The sequence below is a fragment of the Cetorhinus maximus genome, chromosome 12, assembly GCF_964194155.1.
Source record: "Cetorhinus maximus chromosome 12, sCetMax3.hap1.1, whole genome shotgun sequence".
NCBI lineage: Eukaryota > Metazoa > Chordata > Chondrichthyes > Lamniformes > Cetorhinidae > Cetorhinus > Cetorhinus maximus.
In genome coordinates, this window is record NC_135890.1 from 70,946,901 (window position 1) to 70,970,250 (window position 23,350).

The window sequence follows — 23,350 nt, forward strand, 5'->3', positions numbered from 1 at the left end:
GTGCTGGACCCTTCAGATGAGGGCTCTAACTCTCCTCCAACATCTTACTGAGCTGTATCTTCCTTCTACTTCCTTCAATTCTACTAAAACCTCTAAAGACTGCATTTGGCCTCCACAGTGTGCAGCAGTGTGGGCTATCGACAAGTAATACACTGAATATGCATCGTGTGCGCTTCCTATCAACTTCTCCATTCTAAATTGTTCTATCCATATTTATAATGGAAGTTGCAAATGTAAAGTTGTCACACAGTGATTCCAATCTCTCCCACATGAAGGTGCTGCAGTACCACCACAAGCACAAGAGTGTAGTTAGATTGTGACTATTTGTTTAGACAATATCCATTATAAATGGGGATATTATAATAGCAATATAAAAAGGTAGGAGACCATGGCATAGTGGCAACATCATGGGACCAGTAATCCAGAGGCCTAAGCTAATGCTCTGGGCACTGGTTCAAATCTCATTATGGCAGCTGGTGGAATTTAAATTCAATTCATTAAATCTGGAATTGAAAGCTAATCTCAGTATTGGTGACCACAAAACTACCATTGATTGTTGTAAAAACACATTTGGTTCACTAAAGTCCTTTAGGGAGGGAAATCTGCTGTCCTTACCTGGTCTGGCCTACATGTAACTCCAGACCCACAGCAATGTGGTTGACTCTTAACTGTCCTCTGAAACTCCAAGTGGCAAGGGCAATTAGGGATGGGCAACAAATACTGGCCTGCCAGCAATGCCCACATCCCTTGAAAGAGTGCATTTAAAATTAAAGATGGGGGCTGATGATGTCTGTGCATCCTCTTTCAAATATCCCTATCCTCTGACCCTGTTATACTCAGTCTGCATTCCTCATTTGGAGATGGACTGGATATTAATGAAATTACACTATATTCCTCCAAGTGTAACAGTGTTGTTAGTTTGGTTTGTGTCTGTTGAGAGCTATCAAAAGGATTTTTATTGTGGTTAATATTGAAATCACACACACAACAGTAACAATAGAATGAAACAATGACTCCCCATAACATTCTTGCCAGATACATTAGTGCTGATTTTAATGCTTTGTACCCATTAAGAATGGGGCATATGGGGGGTAAGGGGTAGGGGAAGTGGTTTAAATGATTTACCTCACCCTCAGTGGCTTTTTGACCATCTAGAAAGATGGGTTCTGGCCAGCCTGTGAGGTCCTCACACCACACAGACAAGGGACTCAATGAAATGCAAGAGTTGGATGTGCTAATATCATTCAGATCCCAAAGGTATTTTAACTCAGTGCAGATGTCATTGACTTAGTGTAGTAATTACGGTTTTATTTAGTGTGTAATGTACCTTTAAGAATAATACTTGTTAGGCAAGATCACATGATCTGTAGTAACCAATAGGAGAGTAGCGTGGACTACCTCAGCAGCCAGTGTAGAGATAGAGTTGGAGTTGAAAGCACACGTGTAGGTGCTGCTGAATATATTGTAAATAAACTTATTGTTTCCTCCAAAGAAGTGTCTGCAGATCAACTCTATCATTAATAGCACAACTTGGCCACCATACAACGCTTAGCAATGAGTATATACTGATGGAATTAGCACGCTCCAGGACATCTAAGTTGGTGACTTTGACCTACCAAGATATGGCAAGGATACATCTGAGACAGCAAAGGTGGAAACCTTCAGCTTTTTCTCCTGCCTAGCATATGTGTCCAGGTCTCATCGCCGTAGAGGAGTGTGCTGAGGACACAGGCTTTGTAGACCTCACAGTTTGGTGTTCTTAGTCAGGTTGTTGTTCCACACTCTCTTACTCAGCTTGGACCTAACAGCTGCAGTTTTTGTGATCTGGGAGTTGACTTCAACATCAAGCGACAGATTGCTGGTGATTGTGGAGCCTGGACATGTGAAACTATCAACATCCTCCAGGGCAACATTGTCAATGCTGATAGCTGGTGGTGTGGCAATGCCCTGGACCATTATGTTTGTCTTCCTTATGCTGATGGTCAGGTATCCCTTCCTATCCCTTCACTTAGGGATAGGCAATAAAAACTGGCCTTGCCAGTGCCACCCACGTCCTGTGAAAGAATAAAACAAAGAGCGAGCAGCTCCTGCCCCTTTGTCTTAGCCTGGTTTGTCCAGCCTCAGGAAACCAGCGCACAGAAGTTAATTTTAAACCTGCCTCCTAGTTACAATGTGGGAGCCTGATTTAAGTGTGTTAATGGGCTGTCCCGCCTCTCCCGACAGGACACTGAGACACTTCGATACCTGCTGCTGTCAAAAAGTCAGTGGTTACTCTCCTGGCAAGTGGGACCTGTTCCTCTGAACTTAAGTCACTGAAATCCCTCCTTACCCATCGTGTTTGGATTAATATGGAGGTTAAGTGAGCCAGCCCGTGTGCCCCTGTTTCTGGCCCTGACCAGACAAAAAAGCTACCCACTTATCTTCCTCCCATTTTTCTGGCCAAACTTCTGATGGAGGATCCTGCAGAACTCTCTCAGCGGAGGAAGCCTCGGAGGGAGAGGCAGAGAGAATCTGCGCATAAAACCACACCCCCTTCTACGGCACTAGATGCTGTATTCTGGTAAGTAATGAGTTCAAATGTCCCAAAGCTTCTCAGTGTATTAATGAATGAATGTGTGAGTGTATGGGCCATTGGGTGAATGGGTAGGTGTAAGTGGGTAGGGTGGTGAGTTAAGGGGGTGAGGGGGGGTCAGGGGAGTCGGGTGATGGTGGGGGGCGAGGGTGTTGGTTGAGATGGGTGTCATGTGGGGAGATTCAGTTGTATTGTTACCCAGGAGTTAGACTAGGATTTTTCTCTAACATTTCCTGGGTAAGTAAGTTGGAACCGTCTGAAGTCTCTAGGCTGAATAATATGCTCTGAAATCAGGAACGTTCCCCACCTGCGCCAATGTACCATTAGGTGGGATGACATCGGGTCATAGTCCTAATGTCATCAGGCCAGTGTCCAATAATACACCAGGCAAGCAGCGTTAAAAACTGGGAGACCGTCCACATTATTTAAATTTTATTTAAGTAGGCATTTAAGATCGTTAACGACCCAATTGACTGGAATAACATGCTGTGTCGGCAGTAACATACTTGCAGAGTCTGTTTGACACCATGTGGTGTTCCTGTGTTTATTATGAAGCAGCCTGTGGGGTTTAAAAGCTTCAGCTGAGCCCTGGGTCTCATCTCCAGCAGTTCAGAGTTCTGTTACCACAGGGAGTGCTTCATTCAAAAAGCAGATTCTCCATTCAAAACTTATATTAATTAGAGGCCCTTTCTCTGCCTGCTGACTATTCTATTTAGTCATTGTCCTTCACCCCAGGCTTTAGCTGAGAAAAATAAGCGTTGTGGTGTTAGCGGGAGACACGACCTCTAGAGAGGAGGAGAGGAGGGGAGAGTGAGAGGAAGAAGGGCAGAGTGGGAGATCCAGCATGTACTGGTGCTGCATGAAGGGGCCAGAGCTATGCCAGAGCCAGAGGGTGATGAAGATGAAGTACGTCCTCAGGGGAGGCACAGCAGGACTTATGCAGCCCCCCGAGGATACCGGCAGAGACTGAGCTGTCTGCAGATGCACGAGACTCAATGCAAGAGAGGGTTTGGCCTATCAAGAGCCACAGTCACATCACTCTGTGGCATGCTCGCAGGGGAGATCTCCCCCAACTGTGTTGGGGGTAGCACCTGATACCTGTAGCTCTGAAGGTCACCGTCAGTCAACTTCTTCATGACAGTCTCCTTTCAGGCAGCACGCAGCCTGATGCACACCACTGCATCAAGGCCTTCACTGATGCTATGTTCTGAAGGGCAGGGAAATACATCTCCTTCACACTGGACGAGCAGAGCCAACTGGATAGAGCTAGCGTGTTCGCAGTGATTGCAGATTTCCCCTGATACAGGAAGCCATTGACAGTGTGAACGTCACCATAGAGGCTCCTGCTGGACAGCCCTCCACCTTCATCAACAGGAAAGACTTCCACTCGAATGTCCAGCTGTTCTGCGATCACCATCGCTGGGCCATGCTGGACCTGACTATGCGGCAGGTACCCGGGCAGCAGCCACCACTCCTTCATTCTTCGAAACTCACAGGTGCCAGACCTACTGAGTGGCCCTGAAGTCCTGGATGGGTGGCTTAATGGTGACAAGGGGTATCCATTGAAGAGATGGCTCATGGATGACTCCAGAAGCTCATCAGTCTCTGGATCACCTCAGACATTCTCCAACTGCCCAAGGCCTGCCCAACCACACTTTCCGGCAGCTGCACATGTGACTGTGAAGTGCCTTCACCAGAGTGTCCAATCTCAAATCCCCACGAGGTGCCAGTATCAGTGATAGTCCTTGGGACAGAGATAGAATGTGACGCTGCATCCTCTGAGGGCTCTTCCTCCACAGGAGAGGCTTCACCTGTGACAGAGAGACTTGGTTAAGGGGTTTAGTGATCATCACAGACCTTCCCACATCTGCGCTAGTGACTAAGCTCTGCAACATTACTCATGTCCAACATGAGAGATGAGACAATGCAGGCACAATACACACCTGTACCAATATCTGAAGCTTTCCATTATGAAGCTTCCCAGGGTTTCAGTGTCTGAACTATATTAATGAGTTTCATTGTATCATGCCAAACCTCCACCCACCTCCCACTCACCCTCTCCCCTTTTCTATCAGTTTCTGCCATTTACCATCTCAACAGACCCATGCCTTCCTCCAGTCTCCCCTCTGCCAATGGGCCTGGATGACTGTGTCAGTGGGCATCAAAACCTCCTCCTCAAATGGAGTCAGTACCATGAGGTTCAGCACACCCTCGCCAGCCTGGCCTCCTTCTCGGGCCATTGTGGGCACGTTTCTCCTGGAAAGGTGTGTAAGTTTGGACTCATTAACACTGTTAGCTTATTTAATGGCATGCCATTGACACATTATTAGTAAAGTGCCTGGCAGACTAGATGCTGTGCACATCCCTCATCTGCACAGGCTGCCAACCTCCAACTGGACCAAAGCTTTAAGAGCACACTGACATGGCACTGACAGCAATCCCCTTTGCTGTATCAGACTGCCTGGAGCTCCAGCCAACCTCATATTCCTCCTGTATCACACTGGCACAAAATAACACATACTGAGGACTTACTCACCCTGGCCACCCTCATGAGCTCATTAAGCCTCTTCTGGCATTGAGACCCTCACCAGCCCAACGTCGCTGACCTCCTGCGCTACCTCCTCCCAGACAGCACATGTTTTGGTCGGGTTTCTCCTCTTCCCACCAGATGGCATCAGCTGCTAGTCATTTGGACACTCGACGGAGGAGGGCTCTGAGGGAGTCAACGTTAGATCAGGAGGGGTGGTTCGGCCCTTCATCCTGCCTATCCCCTCGCTCCAATGGCTCAGACATCTCTGGGGGGAAACATGCAACAGCTAGACCACTCCTCTAGGCAAAGGTGTGGAAAGCTAATTCAGGTTCAAAAATAAAGGGTCCTCTGCTCAGTGGTGAAGTTTGGACAGGGCAGATATCACAAAAATACACACCTTAAAAGCCTGAAGTCCCAGTGAACTTCACAACCCTGACAAGTCCTGACATTTGCTGGCTCCCCTGACACTGTCCTGTGCCCAGGGGTCCTTTAAATGACCTCAGAGGGTCAGAAGGGGGCGGGGGAAGGGTGCAGGGTAGGGGGGAGGAGAACAGGAGGGGGCTGGGGGGGCTGGGGCGCGTGGGGGCCAGTGGGGGATACCCTTACCATCCTGTCTCCGACTCTCCAGAGATTGGAAGATCTAGGCTGAGGACTTTGACCTGAGTGAGAGAGATGCAGTTCAGCATCTTGTTGTAAATAAATGAGTTCTGTAGTAGCTTGTTTAATAAAGGCAGAGAAGCAGTGAGCAGGAAGGTGAAAACCTGTCCTTGAGTTTGCTGATCTCTGTTGGAGCAGGAGTGCGGAGGTGGCTGCGCTTGTTTGTCTCAGCATCCCTGAGTCTGGGAGAGACAAGCCATGGTCCTCAAACTGATCACTGTGCAGCCATTCCCGTGTGTCTGTGTGTGTATGTGGGTGTGTATGTGGGTGTGTATGTGTGTGTGTGGGTGTATAGGTGTGAGTATGTGTTTGTGTATGTGTGGGTATGTGTGTAGGTGTGGATGTGTGTGTGTGTATGTATGTGGGTGTGTATGTGGGTGTGTATGTGTGTGTGGGTGTATGTGTGTGTGTGTGTGTGTATGTATGTGGGTGTGTATGTGTGTGTGGGTGTATAGGTGTGAGTATGTGTTTGTGTATGTGTGGGTATGTGTGTAGGTGTGGATGTGTGTGTGTGTGTGTATGTGTGGGAGTGTGTAGGTTTGTGTGTGGGTGTATAGGTGTGGGTGTGTATGTGTGGGTGTGTGGGTGTATGTATGTGTGTGTGTGTGTATGTATGTGGGTGTGTATGTGTGTGTGGGTGTATAGGTGTGAGTATGTGTTTGTGTATGTGTGTAGGTGCGGGTGTGTGTGTGTGTATGTGTGGGAGTGTGTGGGTGTATAGGTGTGGGTGTATAGTTGTGTGTGTATGTGCATGTGTGTGTGTGTGCTCATGTGTGTGTGGACAGTGGGATGGTTAGGAGAGAACCAGGTTGAACTGTGATAGCCTGCTCATACTGCACAGATCACTTACATACCAGCACCAGTAGAACTGGCAGCCCTGAGGCAAGACTATTTGTACAGGAGAGGCAGAGGAAATCAAGAAATTTTTAAAAAGCTTAGACAATTGTTACAATTTTTAAATTTCAACAGGTAACCTTTATTGCATTTATTCACATTCATCAGCCAGAGTTCTTAAGAATGATGTGGTTAATAGAATTTTCACCATAGGATTTTATCACTGTGGGACCATAAATGAAATTTATTAATCACAGCCTGCAATTATTCCCATTAATGAATTCTTTCTTATTATCTACTGCACTTTTTTCTCTTAGTGGAGACCCTTCACTGAGGGTCATGTTGAGTCTCGATCAGCAGGTCAGTTCAGTCCAGTTTTTGCTGCACTTTAATGAATATTTAAAATGCATTATTGATTTTCCAGAGCTCATCTGGGAGCGAGACATTCTGATACCAAAACCTGAATTTAATTTAGCTTCAATTTTTTATCTTCTCCTGAGATGCTGACCTGTGAATCCAGGAGCTCTGGTACCCCAGCCCCCACTCCATATCTTACCTATGCTGACCTATGCTTGGGGGTAGAGTCCAAGAGCTGTGAACGCCAAATCCTTTTCAAATCTGCTACCTTCCCTGAGCAATCACTCTTCACGCTGGAGCCTCAATAGAGAATGTCAGCAGATTATTTCACGGTGAAATTTATCACACCCAAGACGCTGATCCTCTCCTCAGCTTATGTCCCTAAACTGTCCAACAGTATCATCATTGATTAGTGATCAGCAATGGGAACCTTGTCAAATTTAACCCTTCTTGCAGCCCTAATGATATATAAGGACAATTGTAGCATACAAATTAGGAGCAGGAGTAGGCCATTCAGCCCTTCGAGCCTGCTCTGCCATTTAATATGATCATGGCTGATCCTCTATCTCAATGCCATATTCCCGCTTTCTCTCCATAACCTTGATGCCCCTAATATCAAAAAAATTATCAATTTCTTTCTTGAATATACTCAGTGACCGAACCTCCACAGCCTTCTGTGGTAGAGAATTCCACAGGTTGACCACCCTCTGAGTGAAGAAATCTTTCCTCATCTCAGTCTTAAATGGCCTGCCCCACATCCTGAGACCGTGGCCCCTGGTTCTAGACTCCCCAACCAGGGGAAACATCCTCCCTGCATCTAGTCTGTCTAGCCCTGTTAGAATTTTATACATTTCAATCAGATCCCCTCTCATTCTTCTGAACTCTAGTGAATACAGGCCCAGTCGAACCAATCTCTCCTCGTATGACAGTCCTGCCATTCCCAGTATCAGCCTAGTTAACCTTCACTGCACTCCTTCTATGGCAAGTATATACTTTCTTAGGTAGGGAGACCAAAACTGCACATGATACTCTAGGTGTGGTCTCACCAAGGCCTTGTGTAACTGCAGTAAGACATCCCTACGTCTGAACTCAAATCCTCTTACAATGAAGGCCAACATACTATTTGCCTTCCAAATTGCTTGCTGTAGCAGCCTGTTTGCTTTCATTGACTGGTGTACAAGGACACCCAGATCCCTTTGTACATTCACATTTCCCAATATATCACCATTTAAATAAAACTCTGCCTTTCTGTTTTTCACACCAAAGCATATAACTTCACATTTATCCGCATTATACTGCATCTGCCATGTGTTTGCCCACACACACAATTTGTCTAAATCCTCCTTACATCCTCCTCACAACCCCACCCAGTTTTGTGTCATCAGCAAACTTGGAAATATTGCATTTGGTTTCCTCATCCAAGTCATCTATATATATTGTGAGTAGCTGGGGTTCAAGCACTGAGCGTTGCGGTACATCACTAATCACCGCCTGCCATCCAGAAAAAGATACATTTATTCCCACTCTCTGTTTCAGGTCTGTCAACCAATTCTCAATCCATGCCAGTATATTACCCCCAATCCCATGTACTTTAATTTTGCACACTAGCCTCTTATGTGGGACCTTATCAAAAGCCTTCTTGAAATCCAAATACACCACATCCAATGGCTCTCCCTTATCTATTCTAATAGTTACATCCTCAAAAAACTCCAGTAGATTGGTTAAGCATGATTTCCCTTTCATAAACCCATGCTGACTTTGTCTAATTCCATTAATGCTTTCCAAGTGTTCCGTTACCATGTCTTTTATAATAGACTCCAGCATTTTCCCCACTACTGATGTTAGGCTAACTGGTCTGTAATTCTTTGTTTATTTTCTTCCTCCTTTTTTAAATAGTGGGGTTACATTTGCTACCCTCCAATCTGTAGGAACTGCTCCAGAGTATATAGAATTTTGGAAGATCACCACCAGTGTATCCAATATTTCCAGGGGCACTTCCTTTAGTACTCTGGGATATAGATTATCAGGCCCTGGGGGATTTTTCAGCCTTTAACCCCATTAATCTCTCTAGCACCTCATAGTTCCCTTTATTTAGATTCAGGACCCTAATTTCGGATTCAACTTTTTCATTCTCCATCTTAATGGACAATTCTATCATTTTATGGTTGCTCTTCCCCAAGGGACCCCACACAACAAGATTGTTAATTAATCCTTTCTCATTGCACAATACCCAGTCTAGGATAGCCTACTCTCTAGGTGGTTCCTCAAAGCATTGGTCTAAAAAACCATCACGTACACGCTCCACGAAATCCTCCTCCACAGTATTATTGCTAGTTTGGTTTGTCCAATCTATATGTAGATTAAAGTCACCCATGATTACAGTTGTACCCTTATTGCATGTGTCTCTAATTTCCTGTTTAATTGCCTTCCCTTACATCTCCGTTATCGTTTGGGGGCCTATAGACAACCCCCACCAATGTTTTCTGCCCCTTGGTGTTTCTTATCTCCAACCAAAGAGATTCCGCATCGTGATTTTCCGGGCCAATATCCTTCCTCACTAATGCATTGATTTCCTCCTTTACTAACAGTGCTACCCCACCTCCTTTCCCTATTTGCCTGTCCTTCCTAAATATTGAATATCCCTGGATGTTCAGTTCCCATCCTTGGTCACCCTGCAGCGATGTCTCTGTAATTGCAACTATATCATAACCATTTATATCTATTTGTGCTGTTAATTCATCTACCTTATTGCGAATGCTCAGCGCATTAAGATACAATGCCTTTAGGCTTGTCTTTTTAACCTTGTTAGTCATCTTAGCTTAATTTTGCACTATGACCCCATTTGTTTTTCACCCTTGTTTTTTCTGCCTTCCACCTTTGCTTATTTTTCTGTCTTTCGTTTCTATCCTTGCTTTCCCCCTACTTTGTCTCCCTGCTCAGGTTCCCATCCCCTTGCCATTCTAGTTTAAACCCTCCTTGACTGCACTTGCAAACAACCCCCCGAGGACATTGGTCCCGGTCTTGCCCAGATGCAACCCATCCTGTTTGTACTGGTCCCACCTTCCTCAGAACCGGTCCCAATGTCCCAGGAATCTGAATCCCTCCCCTCTACACCAGTTCATCAGCCACGTATTCATTCGATATATCCTGTTATTTCTACTCTTTTGGCACGTGGCACTGGTACTTCCCTGAGATTACCACCTTAGAGGTCTTACTTATTAATTTATGTCCTAACTCCCTATAGTCAGCTTGTAGGACCTCATCCCATTTTTTACCTATGTCGTTGGTACCAATATGTGCCATGACTACTGGCTGTTCACCCTCCCCCTTCCGAATGCCCTGCAGCCTCTCCGAGACATCCTTGACCCTGGCACCAGGGAGGCAACATACCATCCTGGATGTCTTTTGCGGCCGCAGAAATGCCTGTCTGTTCCCCTTACTATTGAATCCCCTATCACTTTGGCCCTGCCACTCTTCTTCCTCCCCTCCTGTGCAGCAGAGCCACCTGCGGTGCCATGGACTTGGCTCCTGCTGCTCTCCCCTGAGAAGTTGTCTCCCCCAACAGTATCCAAAACGGTATATCTGTTAAAGAGGGGGACAGCCACAGGGGACCCCTGTACTACCTGCCTTCCTCTACTCTGCCTGGTAGTCACCCATCCCCATTCTGTCTGTTCGGTCCTTACCTGCGGTGTGACCACCTCTCTGAATGTGCTGTTCATGACAATCTCAGCATCGCAGATGCTCCACAATGAATCAACCCGCAGCTCCAGCTCCGAAATGCGGTTAGCCAGTAGCTGCAGCTGGACACACTTCCTGCACACATGGTCACCAGGGACACTGGAAGTGTCCATGACTTCCCACATAGCACAGGAGGAGCATATCACGGGTGCGAGCTCTGCTACCATGACTTCCCTTTAGGTTAAGCTCATTAGTTAACACCTTTAAAGAATACTAACTACACTAGGGGCCTTATTCCACTCCAAACATTCCCACTACAGTCCAAAGTCCTCACCTTGTGTTGTTTAAGCTAATGAACTGCAGCAGTTTAATTAGTGGAAAATGTAGAAGTAGAAGTACTCACCTGACCCTACTTACCAATCAGCTGACTGCCCTGCGTCATGTCACTTTTTGAATCATGATGTCACTTCAAACTCCACCTGAAGGTCCTGAGGGTATGCCTCTCCTTCTCATGTCTCGGCCTCTGTTTTTCACGCCCTTTTATACCACTCTTGCTGGCCTCTCCTCTCTGGTCTAAAACTCACCTTCTTCCAGCCCTAACAGCAACTTTTAGTTAATTGCTGACAATTTCTCTCCGGCTGCGAATTTCCACACGACCTCCTGAGTCCAGCTTCATGCCTGCATAATTAACTAGACTGGATGTACTTAACTAGACCAGACATAATTAACTCGACTGGATGTACTTAACTAGACCAGCTACATGAACATGGTGGCATTTACCCATTTGTTCCCAGGATGTGAGCAATGCAAGCAAGGCCATGTTTATTGTCCATCCCCTGTTGTCCTGAGGTGATATTAGGTTGATTTCTAGGCTTCAGGAGCATTAAGAACCAAACAGATATTGTGAACTAGAGTCACGTGTGGGGCAGATTGAGTAGGTAGTTCCAGGTTCTGTTCCAGTTAGGCTTTGGTAACAACTCACCTGCTTATTTGTCCTTGGTCAGGTCAATTTCACAACTAACCACAGTGGGAATTGAAGCCAAACCTGCTGTGTCGCTGGTCTATTAGTTGTTAGGTCAGTATCATTATCATTATACCCCAATGCCATACTAAAGGAGTTCTGCATTGTCAGAGGTGCCACTTTTTGGATGAATTATTAAACTGCCCTATCAGGTGGGTTTAAAAGATCACATTGCACTACTTCAAAGAGCAGAAGAGTTCAATTGTGACCTAATTAATACCTCAGAGCAGATGATCTGGTCAGCATTGCATTGTTGTTTCTGGGAGCTTGCTGTGTGCAGATCGATTGTTTCCTACAGCAGTGACTTACACTTCTAAGTGCTTAACTGGCATCAAGTGCTTTAGAACATCTTGACCTGTGAAAGACACTTTATAAATGCAAGTGAGGCAAAAGCCAAAATGCTTGCTGCCCTTTCTATCAGCTGTCAAAGAATGAAATGGTGTTCCCCTTTGATATTGTGTTTATTTGTGTATCTGGTTCAACCAAAACCACTGTTGGGTGAACTGATCGAGAATTATTGCATCATAATGACAATAAATATCTGGGACTAGAGAGCAACAAACATCATTGTCTCCAGGTTGCTCCATTGCCTCCAAACTAGTAGGTTGGATCAAACTGCAATTGGCCTGAATGGAGGAATAAAATTAAACTAACCCAAATTGAACATTTGTTGCATTCATCCCAACATGTTCTCACTCAAACTTTCTTCTGAGTGACATCATACCACTTGCTGATGACACCAAACTTTGCAGTCAACTGAAATAAACAGAAACTAAACAATGACCAGCGTGTCCAACAATTAAGTGGGATACACTCAGAAATGTAAAGCTGCACCTTTATAAAACTCCAGGTAGGCTACAACTGAGTATCACATCCAGTTCTGGTCACCACACCAGAGGAAGGATGCAAATGTCCTTGAGAGGGTGCAGAGGAGGTTTACCAGAATGGTCCCATGGATGAGGGATCTTAGCTACAAGGTGAGATTGGAGAAGTAAGGGTTGTTCCCCTTGAGGGGAGATTTGAGAGATGTACAAAATTACAATAGGTTTGTATAAGGTAGACAAAGAAAAGCTGTTTCCATGAACTGATGGTACAAAGACGAGAGGACACAGACTTAAGGTTTTGGGCAAGAGATACAGGGGGGATCTGAGGAAGAACATTTTTACGCAGTGAGTGGCCGTGACCTGGAACTTGCTGCCTATGGGGGCAGTGGAAGCAAAGACGATCAGTTTTTCAGAAGGAAATTGGATGGGCACTTAGGGAAAATAAACTAGCAGGGCTATGAGGATAGAGCAAGCATAGACTCAATGGGCTGAATGGCCTCCCTCTGTGCTGTAATGACTCCATAAGTGGGAACATGAAATATAAATATATATATATATATATATATGTATATACACATACACACATGCAATAATAGAAATTTAATCAGTAAAGAATTGGGATATGATAAACTGTTCACTGAAAGCATCCAGTCAATATTAAGTTGTTTTTCATGAGGCCATGATGCATTAGAAGGCCATGTATTTGACAAATTAAAAGGACAAAACAGAAAATACTGGAATTACACAGTAAGAATCTGAAGAGAGAAAATGCATTTAGTTATGGCACGGCTGATGGTAAATGCTAAGCTGCTCAAATCCCAAAGGGAAACTTGAAACAACTGCCAAAATGGTTTTTGCAATTTGTATAGTGTGAGGGGAGGTCCAGACATCAGGAAATGATGTCTCCAGCTACTTGTGATGATTTTATAGTAAACATTTATTAAAACAAGTTAAAGCAAACAAAAAAGCACAATTACACTTGAACGTAAGAATGGCTTCACACAGTAAACAGTACTATAAAACTGTTCCACAAATCTTTAACTGAACTACCCTCAGAGCTAACCGTCCCCTTTTCTGTTCAGTAACTATCCTTATTGATTTCCTTAAATCTATAGAATTCCAGTAGTTTTTAACCACACAGTGCCTTTTCCTATGGAGTGTCCTCTGAGGCTGACAGCAACTGGTTCTCCCAGTCTGACTTTGTTCACACTGTCTTCTGGGAGTTTGGACCAGTTAACCTGCTGTCTTCTGGGAGATCTAAGCAACTAACCCCTCACGAAGTCTTCAGTATTTCCTTAAATGCATTCCTCCCCTTCGATCTATTATCTCAACCAGTCTCTTCAGAAATCTTTCTTCCCAGAATTGCTAAAATTTGTTCCTTTATCTTAGTTCTTAGACTTATAAAAAAACAAACTTACCCTATCTTTACCTTACTTACACCTTTTACAACCTGCATATATCCCCCTTTGAACTAAAATAACTCAATTCAAAACTACTCCTGTTATTGTTTTATGTAAACCTCTGACTGAAGTTCCTCTTGGTTCATTAACATATCAAAACCACTTCTTACTGTTGGTTTTAGACTCTTGCAGTCACTCTGGCTCTTACTCCAATTACAATTATAACCCCCAATTATACATCTTCCAATACATTAAAAATATGACAGTGATAGTACCAGATGAAAAATATTACAATTTCTTGATTCCTTGACAGTGTTCACATTTTAGTTGAAGACTTCATCAGAATGTAACCTATAGTTAACAACCTAATTACATCTACGTTATCCATTTCTCTCAGGATTTTAAATTGGTAGATTATGCCACCTCTCGGTCCTTCATTAACTATTTTAAATCTCAGTTTTAATATTCTACCTTTGAAGGAACCATGTGGTGGCAAGCATTGAGCTGAGTAAAATTATAGTTTTGGCCTTGGGACTCTAGGTAATGCCACACCTACAAGAATTGAAGTCTCATTGCCCAGAATTGTTCAATTGACAAGATTGCGAGTGTAAATGATTCAGGTTTTCATAATGCTGTGATGGAATCATGTTATGTAACTTGAACTGTGAGCACAGAACCATAAGACGTAATATGTAAAGAATAAACAAACTATATGCAAGAATTGAGATTAGAAGGACCCTCTGCCACAGAGCAGGGAATGCACTCACACATAATAAATACTATTGTAACATCTTAGTAAAAACACTAAGTCCTCTTTTTTCCTGAAGCAGGGAGACTATCTGATCAGGGTTATAAGTTTAAATACAGAGATAATTAAATATTGTGTGTCACATAAGTAATTAGGACTATGGAAATATCATAGCAACAAAGGCACCAAAGCAACAAAGGTGTGATTTATGAGTTAGGTATAAGAGTAGAGTTGGGTGTTCAGTTTGATTCACCATTGTGGGACGGAGTGAAAACCTGCAGAACTTCACAAAGAGTTACGAACATATGAAATAGGAGAAGAATTAGGCCATCCAGTCCCTCAGGCCTGCTCAGCCATTCGATAAGATCATGGCTGATCTGTTTGTGTTTTGAGTCCTACATTCCCATCTACCCCCGATAACCTTTGATTCCCTTGCAAGAATCCATCTACCTCTGCCTTAAAAATATTGTGACCCCACTTCCACTGCCTTCTGAGGCAGAGTTCCAAAGTCGCACAACCCTGAGAGAAAAAAATTCTCCTAATCTCTGTTTTATAAGGGTGACCCCTAATTTTAAAACAGTGCTCCCTAATTCTGGACTCGCCCACAAGAGGAAATATCCTTTCGACGTCTACCGTTTCAAGACCATTAAGGATTTTATATACTTCAATCAAGTCATCCCTCACTGTTCTAAACTCCAGTGGAAACAAGCCCAGCCTGTCCACCCTTTCCTCATAAGACAACTCACTCATTCCAGGTATCAATCTAGTAAACCTCCCCTGAACCATCTCCAACACATTTACATACTTCCTTAAATGAGACCAAAACTGCACACAGTATTCAAGATGTGGTTTCACCAATGTCCTGTATAGCTGAAGCATAACATCCTTACTATTATGTTCAATTCATCTCATAATAAAGGATAGCATTCCATTAGCCTTCTTAATTACTTGTTTACCTGCATATTAACTTTTTGTGACTCATGTACTAGAACACCTTGATCCCTCTGCACCTCAGAATTATGCAGTCATTCTCCATTTAAGTAATACTCTGCTTTTTTATTCTTCCTGCCAGTGAACTTCACATTTTCCCACATTATACTCCATCTGCCAGATTTTTGCCCATTCACTTAACCTATCTATATCCGTCTACAAACTCCTTGTCTTATTCATAACATACTTTCCTACCTATCTTTGTGTTGTCTGCAATTTTAGCTACCATGCCTTCATTCCCCTCATCTAAGTTATTGATGTAAATTGTAAAAAGTTGAAGGCCCAGCACAGACCCCCGTGGGACCTTGTTAGTCACATCCTGCCAATCAGACAAAGACCTATTTATGCATACTCTGTTCTCTGCCAGCCAGCCAATCCTCTATCCAGGCTAATATGCTACCCCCTACACTATGAGCTTTTATTTTCCGCAATAACTTTTGATGTGGCACCTCATCAGATGTTTTCTGGAAATCCAAGTGCAGTATGTCCACAGGATCACCTTTTTCCACAGCTCATGTTACTCCTTCAAAGAACTTGAATAAATTGGTTAAACATGATTTATCTTTCAAAAAATCATGATGACTTTTCCCGATTGTCTTGTGTTTTTCTAAGTGCCCACCTTCCCCATTACAGATGTCAAGCTAATTGGCATATAGTTTTGTTTCCTGCCTCCCTCCCATCTTGAATAGAGGGGTTATATTTACTACTTTCCAGTCTGATGGAACCTTTCCAGAATCTAGGGAATTTTGGGAAATTAACACCAACCCATCTACTACCTCATTCGCCACCTCTTTTAAGAATCTAGGATGAAGTCCATCGGGACCCGGAGACTTGTCAGCCTGCAGCTCCATCAGTTTGCTCAGCACCACTTCCCTAGTGATTGTAATTTCACTAAGTTCCCCTCTCCCTACCACCTCCTGATGTACAGCTATTACTGGAATGTATTTTAGTTGAAATTAGTTGGATAGACTTCATAATAGGGTTGCACAACATGTATGAAAGGAACCAATGGGTCGAATCAGTCTTCCTGCCTATCTTAGTGTATGGGAAATCTCCTTGTGAGATCTGAAAGCAGCACACACACACACTCAGACCATCAATAACTTTATTAATGCAAGCTTGGTTAAAGTTTTCAAAAACCCAAATACAAAGTAATTTCAGAGCACAAAACCTTCAAAGTTACTTTCTCCCCTACCTCAATTATCACTTTTCCCTCCTCTTAGTTACAACCTCCTGCCTGCCACCTTGTCTCAAAATGAAGAGGATTAACAGATCTACCAGATAGTATTTTCACTTGCCGGGGCCCAACCATTTACTGAGGAACAGGAGGATCTGGCTGGTGGTGGGCAGGTTCTCTCCATGTTGTACTCCAAGACTCGCAATTTAAAGAAGTCAAACAACAAGCCCGTAAACAGCTTAACTTGGCTCTACACAAATTCTCTGATAAACCCAAACTTTGGTTCAACAATTTTATATATCAAAGGTTGAGAGACCAACAATAACTGAACACTTCTGAAACATTTGTAACTTGTTTTACATTAACATGAAAAACTAACAATCCAAAAGCACTTGGCCCATTTGAGTCTGAAACAAACCTCAAAACTTGGATAAGACAACAGAGAACCATATATACAATCTAATGATGGCACAAAGTTGATGGTATAGTAGTGTAGGCAGGTGCATAAAATTATAAAGAGACATTGATAAAGCAAAACTGTGGCAGATAGATTTCAACACAGGGTACGTGTCAAATCATCCACTTTGGACCAAAGAAAGGACCAAAGACCTGAGTGTTGTGAAATAGTGAAAAGCTAGGAACACTGGTGGTCCAAAGAGATCTGGGGTACATGTACACAGATTACTAAAACGTAATAGTCAGGTACAATAAATAGTCAAAAGGGCTAATAGAATATTAGTCTTTATAACTAGAGGATTAGAATGGAAAGGGAAGTTTTGGTACAGTCCCAGACAGAAACCATCTGGGATACTGTGCACAGTTCTGGAAACCGCACTTTAGAAAGGATATGGTGGCTTTGGAGGGCAGCGTAGATTCATTCGAATGTTACCAGGGCTCCAAGGGTTAGACTATGAGGAGAGATTACATGAATTAGGCTTGCATTCCCTGGAACATGGAAGGTTAAAGGTGATTTAATTGAAGATTTTAGGATTCAAATTCAGTGAATTGATAGGGTAGACAGAAAGATACATTTTCTGCTGGTGGGCGAGTTTAGAATAATGGGACAAAAATCAGAGTTCATTTGGTCCCAGAGTGCTGAGAATCTGAGAAACAGATTTCGGGACAAGTTGCTTCCTAAAGGATCTTGAGGTCATCCCTGAATGTTTGTTTGCATCCTTCCAATGAAATTATCACAGGGGATCAATCCCTGTGTAGGAAACAGACAACAAAGGCCAAATGAAAACAACTCTTGCGCAATGTGACCACACACACAGCTGCACTCAATGGCTGGTCATCTCAGGAGATTGTGGGACACGGTACTCAAAGAATCACTTCTCCCGTGTCCTGTTAACTTACATTTTCATGGAAAAATATCTCTATGTTAACTTGCCTCTTGAGTGGCCTTATTGCTTTACTAACTTATTGTGAAGGAGCTGTATGTTACAGGTGAGAAACTGAGATAGCAGCTTTGAAGAGATGATTGAATGCTATAGTTTGAAGGGAACCTTAGGGTGTTTTTCAATAGATGGGATAAGTTGGACTGAATGGCCTTCCTCATCCTTCATGATATGTGACTTTGCTCATCACTGTTAAACAACGGTTAATACCAATGGTTTGGCCCACAAGGAGCCTGTCTTCCAATCCTTTTAAAGTAGTAATTCAGTTGGTGTTCAAGTGGATTCTTCAACAGCAAAGGAGAACAGCATTAGAAACGGAAAACAACACGAGTTAGCAAGACTGTCATTGTCTGTGAGCCAGACCCTGATGTTGAGAGACAAAGCAAAAGAATCTCTGCAAGTTTTAATAATTTTACCCAGTTTGTCATCTCTGTTTTCATTTGAGGCATTCAGCCAACTTATTATCGCCTGTGACACACACCAGTGTCTATCTGAAACATCAGCCATCAGCCATCCTTTATTACCCTTTCCACGATAGGTAGGGAGGTGCAAGAGTCCCCGGAAATGACTCGCTCACACATCTTCCTCTCTCTCGGGGGGAGTTAAATCTGAAGTGGAGCTCAGTATGTTGGGACAATTGGTGCAAACTCACTTGTGATGTTTCACAACATCAAAATGCTTCCACTGGCAGGAGGCTCATTGACCAGAGGAGACAGATTTATGGTAACAGGCAAAAGAACTTGTGAGGAGAGGAGGAGAATTTATTTTATTCAGCGAGTTGTTTGATCTGGAGTTCACTACCTTAAAGGGCAGTGGGAGCAGATTCAATATTAACTTTGTAAGGAAATTGGTTATAAGCCTGAAAATAAATAAAACTGCAGGTTTCTGTGGAAATATCAGGTGAATGGTACTTCTTGGAAAGCTCTTTCAAACAGCTGGCACAGATCTGAAGAGTCAAATGGTTGCCTTCCGTGCTGCATCAATCTACGACTAGTGGCACCAGCCTGTTTACTGTGCTACAACTTGGGAGGGACAAGGTTATTGATGGGCAGTCCTGGAACATGGATAAAGGTGTCCCAACTCCACAGGAAACTGAGATAAAGGAAAACGTTCACATTTTGTTATGTTAATTTATTTTTCTTACAAAACCTATACTTTCTGGCAGACTATTAAAGTATTAAGGTTTCACCCCTGCAGCATCTCCAGCCGCTCTCTGAGAGAGTTGAATCAGGGCCTGGGCTACAATATCCAGCTCTGTGTCTTGCTGAACCTGAAAGACATAAAACAAGTTTCTTGCTGTTTCCTTTCATTGCCCCGCTGAAGTCACTAACCCATGGACAGTGACAGCCTGCTGCTTTCTCACACCAGTGGCCCATGTTAGAGGTGCAGACCTCAAGCCTGAGTACTGGCAGGGATCACAAACCAGCCCGTGCTGGTGACTCGTGCACTTGAATTTCACAGAGAGAGCAATAAATACCTACATCTATAAAGCGCCTTTCACAACTTCAGGATGTCCCAAAGCACTTTAGAGCTAATGAAGTAGTTCTGAAGTGTAGTCACTGTTGTAGGAAACACAGCAGCCACTCTGTCTACAGCAAAATCCCATAAACAGCAATGTGATAATGGCTAAATAACCTGGAATAGTGAAGTTGACTCAGGATAAATATTGGACAGGATATTCTCCTGCCCTTCTTCAAAGTAATGCCATGAGATATTTTATGTTCACCTGAGGGGGCAGACAGAGTCACAGATTACAGTTTCATCCAAAAGATGGGATGCCTAACATTGCAGCACTCCCTCAGTGTTGACTGAAGTATCAATCGAGATTCTGTGCTCAAGGCTCGAGAGTTGAACATGAACCTTACAGCTTCAAGACTGCTCCCAAACTGAGCCATGGCCAAGTGCAATAAGGGTGTTAACCAACTGCGAGGATGCTGGTGAATATTCCCTCTCCACACATGGAGGGTGATTGAGGTTAATTGTAACATCTCTCATGCTTTTTTAATAGGGAAATTACCCTTCATTTTTTCCTTCGCAGCTTGTGTTAGTTGTTAGCACTCTACTGAGTTACAGGATGGTGGTTAAAGCGTCATGAAGGGTTTCAGCATGTACTCTAAACCAACAGAGGGAGTGCTGCATTGTCAGAGACACAGATCTTGCATCAGATTTTAATCCGAGGCTCCACCTGTCTGTTTAGGTGGACATTAAAGATCCTCTGGCACCTCAAGAAAAAGCAAAGGAGTTCTCCCTGCATCTTGGACAGATTTCGTCATTTGTCCAACACCAGCAGAAATGGATTAGCTGGTTATTGAACTGTCTGTGGGATGTTGTTATTCTCAAATGTTCACCCACATAACAATAGTCACTAAACTCTGAAATAGTTTATTGTCAAGTACTTTGAGCTGTTTGAGAGGTGTGATAAGATACTATATAGATGAAAGTTAAACTTCTTTATTTTTGCTCTGACACATACTATGTATGGCCAAGGAACAATTTGTGCCTCGTCTACACAAACCTATTAAAAGTTGGACTTGATAAGCAGACAGAGGACAAAAGGAAGCTTTCAGCCTATTAGTCTGAGCTGAATTCCATTCAAATGTTTGAGATGAAATATGCAAACTGTATGTATCACCCACATGGAGTATTTTCTCTTACTCCTTCATGGGATGTGGGCATCACTGGCAAGGTCAACATTTATTGCCCATCCCTAAGTGCCCTTGAGAAGGTGATGAGGAGCTGCCTTTTTGAACAACTGCAGTCCATGTGGTGTAGGTACACCCACAGTGCTGTTAGGGAGGGAATTCCAGGATTTTGACTCAGTGACAGTGAAGGAACGGCAATATATTTCCAAGGTAAGTGACAACACATTCAAGGACTTTGGAGAGGGAAGGGAGGTTGGAGATGATTGGCAGTTCAAGGGTGAGTTTTTTTTTAAGGAGAGGGGTGATGACAGAAGACTTGAAGAGTAGGGGTACAGTATCTAAGGAGAGGAAACCATTAACAATGTCAGCTAGCATGAGGACCAGGAAGGAAGGTTGGGTGGTCAACAATTTGGTGGGAATAGGGTCAAGGGAGAAGGGGGTAGTTTTCAGGGACAAGACGAGCTTGGAGAGAACATGGCAAATGATGGGATAGAATCTAGCAAGATGTGAATTCAGGGTTAGGGTGGCAAGGGGGACATTAGGAAGAATTTGGTCCAATGGTTAGGGCAAGGGGGGGAAGCAGAGAGGCAGCTGTAAGGATGGTCTCGATGTTTGTATCAAAGTCCATGAACTTCTTACACTTTTTATTCGCGATGAGTGTGGAGGAGGCAGGGGATGGCCATTTAAGATATGATTTGTGGTGGAGGGTCTGAAACAGACAGTGGGCTGGATTTTACAGGGTGCTGTATCCCCCCCCCCCTCAAATGAACAGTTATTCAAGTCAGCTGAGGGTGAAACTTCTGCCTCCACGTGGGGAGCCGGCGGCCAATTTCTGAAGTCTCAACAGCACCAGGTTCGCGTGGTGGACACTGCTGTGACTACACGCAGTCCCCAAAGAAGAGAAGGCTATGGAGCTGGATTTCAAGGTAAGTCCAGGATATTGGCAGGGCCTGGCTAGCAGACCCCAGCAAGGTGGGTTGGTGGGGGGTTGGGCTTGAGAGGCCAGTTCGGAGGAAGGGTTAAAGGTGGGGGGGATATGACCTTGGGGAGGGTCCCTCCTATGAGCACAAGGAACCTTCCTCTTGCCTGATACCAGCCTACGCAGTAAGAGATGTCGGGGACCTGGTGTGGGTCACCCTCGCCATGGTAAAATAGTGCTGGAGGTGGAATGACACTTAAGTGGCCACTGAATAGGCCCATATGTGAGCAGGCTGCCTGACACGTCCTCCGCCCCCTGTAGGATGGGAGGCAGGTCAGGCGTGGGTGGGAAGGCCATGATCCCTTCCCACCTGCAGCATTGTGAAATCCAGCCCAGTGTTTCATTCCCCAGCACTGACAACCTTCACTTAGTAAGTGCAAGAGGGAAGGGGGAGCTTGAGATAATCGACTGACCTGGCTGTGTTCAGGACTGCAGTATTCCTCTGTCTCAACTTTCAGACATGTCAACCTATGAATGCAATAGTAAAATTAATTCTCACTGTACTTAGTAACTTCATCCAATCCATCACTCTATGTAAAATAGCTTTAAGATCATAGTATGTTGTCGGGATGGCTGAGCTGATAGTATTTTGGATGAGATGCAAGAAGACCTTGATCACAGACACAGAATGAATTCCAAAAACCCACCATCACAGTGGGGTCTGCCACCTCCCAATCACTTCTTACAGCTCCCACTACTGATGTATCTGTAAGACAGAGTGTTTAAAGGAAAGCCCATGTGCCAGTTCCAACCCCTGAGCCCTGTGAATCCAACTTGGGATGCCTAGGCAAGTCCGTTCTATCTCATTTCACACTCAGCTACAGTTCAGCGGGTATCACTTCCCTCTGAGCCAATAGGGGCTCACTCCAGACCTGAGCACCAACTCAAGGCTGACACTCCACTACAGTACTGAGGGAGTGCAGCACTGTTGGGAATGCAGTCTCTTGGATAAGACATTAAATTGAAGCCCCATTTTCCCTCTCAGGTGGGAGTAAAAGGTCCCACACGACTATTCAAAGAAAAGCAGGGGAACCCTGTGTCCTTATTTTCATCCATTTGCGGGATGTGAGCTTCGCTGGCTGGGCCAGGATTTATTACCCATCCCTAATTGCCCTTGAGAAGGTGGTGGTAAGCTGCCTTCTTGAACTGCTGTAGTCCATGTGGTGTAGGTACACCCATAGTGCTGTTAGGAAGGGAGTTTCAGGATTTTGACCCAGTGACAGTGAAGGAACGGCGATATATTTCCAAGTCAGGATGGTGAGTGACTTGGAGGGGAATTTGCAGGTTGTGGAGTTGCCATGTATCTGCTACCCTTGTCCTTCTAAGTGGTAGAGATTGCGGGTTTGGAAGATGCTGTCAAAGGAACTTTGGCGAGTTGCTACAATGCATCTTGTAGATGGTACACACTGCTGCCACTGTGCATCGGTGGTGGAGGGAGTAAATGTTTAAGGTGGTGAATGGGATGCCAATCAGGCAAATGAGTACTTTGTCCTGGATGGTGTCGAGCTTCATGGCCAATATTTATCCCTCAACTCATAAAATCT